The sequence below is a fragment of the Periophthalmus magnuspinnatus genome, chromosome 3 (assembly GCF_009829125.3).
Source record: "Periophthalmus magnuspinnatus isolate fPerMag1 chromosome 3, fPerMag1.2.pri, whole genome shotgun sequence".
Classification (NCBI taxonomy): Eukaryota; Metazoa; Chordata; class Actinopteri; order Gobiiformes; family Gobiidae; genus Periophthalmus; species Periophthalmus magnuspinnatus.
In genome coordinates this window covers 4821145-4825995 of record NC_047128.1, presented here as the reverse complement: position 1 = coordinate 4825995, position 4851 = coordinate 4821145, and the positions used below count along the sequence as shown (strand labels likewise).

The 4851-nt window shown below is 37.4% G+C and overlaps 1 long non-coding RNA gene across 1 annotated transcript; it reads left to right on the top strand.

The window, feature by feature from the left end:
- Positions 1-1949: 1949 nt before the first annotated feature.
- On the top strand, positions 1950-3307 carry LOC129457438 (uncharacterized). The gene is made up of 3 exons (XR_008649256.1): positions 1950-2060; positions 2694-2742; positions 2854-3307. It is a non-coding gene; the product is annotated as an uncharacterized LOC129457438 (long non-coding RNA).
- The last annotated feature ends 1544 nt before the right edge of the window (positions 3308-4851 follow it).

Genomic DNA, 4851 nt, shown 5'->3' with positions numbered 1-4851 from the left:
GTGAGGAGATTTTTTTTATATGTGTATGTGTGGATATATATATATATATATATATATATATATATATATATATATATATATATATATATATATATATATATATATATATATATATATATATATATATATATATGAGTGAGAGAGAGAGAGAGAGATTTACATACACATACATACATACATACACACACGTACACATACAGACAACCCCAATTCCAATGAAGTTGGGAAACTTAAAAACAATACAGAATACAATGATTTGCAAATCATTTTCAACCTATATTAAACTGAATAAACTACAAAGACATGATATTTAATGTTCAAACTAATAAACGTTATTGTTTTTATGCAAATATTCACTCATTTTCAATTATGTGAACTTGTTGGGTGCGTTCACTTATTTTGTCAGAAAATGTCAAATTTATGGTATATAACTACTGCCTTTTTAGTGTGATGATAATCTTTATATTTTTGTAGTCATTATCCATGCATTTTAACTCACAAAAGATTTATGTAAAGTGAATTATGCCTTTCAGACAAAGTGCTTCTCCTCCGACGCACCTGTCGCCCAGTCAGGTGTGCAGAGTCTACACAGAAAAGATAATTTTGGAACCAATTACATGTAGCATAGTCAAATCCAATATGTTTCAGATGCTTCAGGAGGACTCCATGATCCACTGAATCAAAAGCTTTAGTTAAATCAATAAACAAAGCTACACAGTCTTGTTTAACATCAAGGGCTGAGAAAATGTCATTTAAAACTTTTGTGGTTGCAGTGACAGTACTATGCCCTTTTCTGAAACCCGACTGATAAGACTTCAAAATTGAACAATTATTTAAATAACCTGTAACTTGATTTGAAACTAACTTTTCTAAAAATTTGAATGATGAATAAAATATGTAGAAGAGGTTGAATTAAATATGGGGCAGCTGGTAACAGAAGTTTTGGATCAAGATCATCAGCTCCCTTGGACTTCTTTGGGTCTATGGAGTGGAGAGCATTTAAGACCTGCATGTAAGTGAAAGGTCTTAAAGAAAAAATGTGATGCCCATGGTTCAGACTCAACATAATCAAGATCATAAGGACCACCATTAGTATCCAAAACGTCACATTCAGAGATAAAATGCCTATTGAAAGCATCACAAAGAATCTAATAAACTATCAGTTAATAATGTATGAATACTAGATTCTGAGAGGGATCTGACTGTCCTCCAAAACTTTGTCAGATTTCCATGACTCTCTATCAACACAGACATAATCGATAAATAGTTTATGAAGAATGCCTTAGTATCTACTTAATTAATAGCCTAACCCATTATGGTTAGTTAAGTGAATTAAGTCTGTTCATGCTTTACTAAGGCTTAGGTGTTAGGTTAAGGTGTATTCATAGACTGTAAATAAATGGACATAGATAATCATCATGGGCACGCTTTCGGCTCCATCGACTGTCTCCAATTCACTTTATATTGATAAACTGTGGCCCCTCTCTCTGTAACTGTTGTAGTGAATGCCATCATTTTGGTTTTAAAATATTTGTATTAACCTGCTCTACATGATGCTGGGTCACGGTCCTTTTTATTTCGCTATTATGTCATAAATCAAGATATCAACATCAGTAACAGATGAATCAGGCACCTTCTTTTCTACTAATGTTAGCGACAGGTTTGATTGACAGCATTGCTAAGCGCCTCGACAAGCTTCATTTGGATGGAACGTTTTGACGTCATACTCCACTTTATACAGCCTATGGGTGTATTATAAAGTCGACCTACTAGCCTCTGTATATACAATAATATTGCTCTGTTTCTGAGCCGTACTTTGTTGCTCTAGCCTCAGCGGCCTGTCTCCGTTTTTGGGGGATGATGATAATGAGACGCTGAACAACATCCTGGCGTGTCAGTGGAACTTTGAAGAAGAGGAATTCACGGACGTGTCGGACGAAGTCAAAGACTTCATCACACGTCTGCTGGTCAAGAGCAAGAGCTGGAGGATGAGTGCCACCGAGTCCCTCAAGCACCCCTGGCTGTCAGACCAGGAACTGCACTACAAACTAGACCAGAAGGTAGCCCACTAGATTCAATTCAATTACTTTGCAGTGAGTGGGGGTGTTCTGCATGTATGTCTACAGCGGAATGTTCAGCAGTTACCATGGTTACACAATGCAAACATTACCAAACACAGCAAAAAACATTTTACGATAGTCTGAAAAAATACAAAACGGATTTAAAGAACACATTTTCAGGAGCTTGTGATCAATCCTATTTATGTGTTTGATTTTCAATAAAAAGGTGAGAGTGACTAACTAAAAAACTATTGGCTAATCCTAGCTAGCTTGTGGTTGTAATTTTATGTGTGAGAGACTTGTTTAGCAGCACAAATCAGCTCACCTGCTATAGTTGCAACTAAGATTGGGTTCACGACAGAGACAAGACGAGAATCAGACAGAGAATTTGATAGAAGCCTGAAACTGTCCCGTGTGCACTGATAATTAAAGAGTGTAGGTCTACCTGAAATCTGGCATCTTTAAGATGGGCCTATGCATGCAAAAATATAAGCATATTAATGCTCTATAAGACTTGGAGTTCAGGGAAAATTATTATTATAGGGTAAAAATTGGTTTGGGGATGTCAAAGCTTAACAGTGTAGTGTTAAGACAGCAAGCATGTAAATATTGTTTTTCTTTTCATTCTGACAGAAAAATAAGTGCCACTCAACACATGCACCTCCACCAGAGAGCTAGAAAGGTGAGTTTACAGAATCAATCAAATGTTTAGTTTATACAGTTGCCTTACATTTGACTTTTGTTCTTGTGTGTAACTTACTAGCTTCTCCAGGTCCATGTTTTTTCTGTCCAGAACCATAATGAAGACCTCTGCATGTTTTTCCACAACCTGGGCCCCGGAGCCTACCACTGGACCAACGCTGCTTTACCTGTGATGCTGTTTGGCAAATGGAAACTACTCTCTGCTTTGCTATCTTATGTTCAGCTCTGTGGTTTTGGCCTGCGGCACAAAAGTCATTATTAGAACATTATTTCTGTCCTGACGAGAGTACAAACCTTTGGCTCAGTGAATGTTGCATTTTAGAGTCTCATTACTGGAGCTTGGTCAGTTACTAGGGATGCACCGATCCAGCATTTTCGTATACCGATACCGATTTCAATATTATAGGTTTAAGTATATGCCAATCCCAGATATCAACTGATACCAGTGCAGAGTCAGAAAATGGCATTTATTTCCTTTATACAATAATAAAATAAAACAGAACTAATCCACATAATCCACAATGGAGCTGTTATTTATCACTCAAATAACCACAGAACAGCTTTGTTAAATAAAAGTTCAAACATTCTGAGACTTTCTGGGACAACTATGGCAAATAGTCTTTTGACATAGTTTTATATGTCCAACCAGGATATATTTGGAAGCTGATATCCAAATTTTTCAGGATCGATCACAGACTGTATATATAAATTGACATAGCTAACCTGCTAGCCAGCACGTTCCAAATAGAAAGTGCACATGGGCGCACCAATTCTCTTTATATTAAACACTGTCACCCCTCTCTCCATAACTGCTGCTGTCAGGCTCCTCAATTTGGTCTTAATATGTTCGTATTAACCCACTCTACATGGTCCTAGTATTTTTATTTTGCTATTGTGTTTGTAAATCAAAATATGAACATTAATAACAGTCGCCTTCTTTCCTGGAGATCGCTCCCGCTGGCTTTAGCAACAGGTTGGATTGACAGCGTTCCTAAGCGCCCGCTCCCTGCTAAACCAGCAGTGTGGTTGGAAAGGGGCACTACCTTCAACAGCCTCATTCTCAGTTGACTCTTTGGTTGCTATGATACTCGCGGTCCAAATTGACCCCAATAACTGCTCTAGCCTCGATGAGCTTCATTTGACTGGAGCCGAACACTGTGGGTGACATCACACTCACTCAGTTCACTTCTTTATACAGTCTAATATCGACACCTGTATCTGACACCAGTATCGTATCGGTGCATCCCTGTGACTTACCTGATACAGTGAACATAAATTTATGGCTAAAGTAATTATTTGCCCCATACTGACTCCAACTCATTCATTGCATTTATTGCACTTTTTGACTTCACCCTCAAATAAGTTTAAGTTGAGATAATTTTGTGAATCATCTTTCTTGATTTCTTTCTTTCTTGTCAAGTCTTATAAATTGTTATTGTGTTTTCAATAGAAATGTTTTAGTATTAATTTATTTGTATATATCACTTCACACACAGCTCTCGTTCCCTGCAGAATGAGGCCATTGTATTTGTAGACACTGACCTCTTTAGCATCACTCACCTTGTTCTCTCAGACAATAGGCGCTGATGGATCCTGGAGTCATATCTCATGCCTAAGTCACCTTTAAATCTTTTGTCATGCGGTTAATAGAGCCAATAGTAATGTTAATATAAATTGTAACTAAGGCCTTCCCACATCCACTTTTACAACAGATCCACCATAGACTATTGGCCCATTACTCTCCACTGTCACCATGCTGTGTGCTTTGGCTATTTGGAGTAGCGATCTCACCTTCCATGAAGGCATACTGAACAACATAGTACTACCTACCAATGATTCATTTCTTTCTTATTGCAGCAGATTCAGATGTTCATCTATTTACTCTTGTCACCAGGCTGTACTTGAATTACAAAGCTTGGTACAGAGCGATTTCACACGTAAGCACAGATCTTACTTAGGGTGGCCAGATTTTCAAAATTCAAAAAAGGGACACATCCAGGTTGGGCTGGTTGGTCTGAATAAAATTGTGAAAAGAGAGAGTAACATTCTCCATTCTTGATTTATTTATGGGTCAGTCATAATCTGAAGG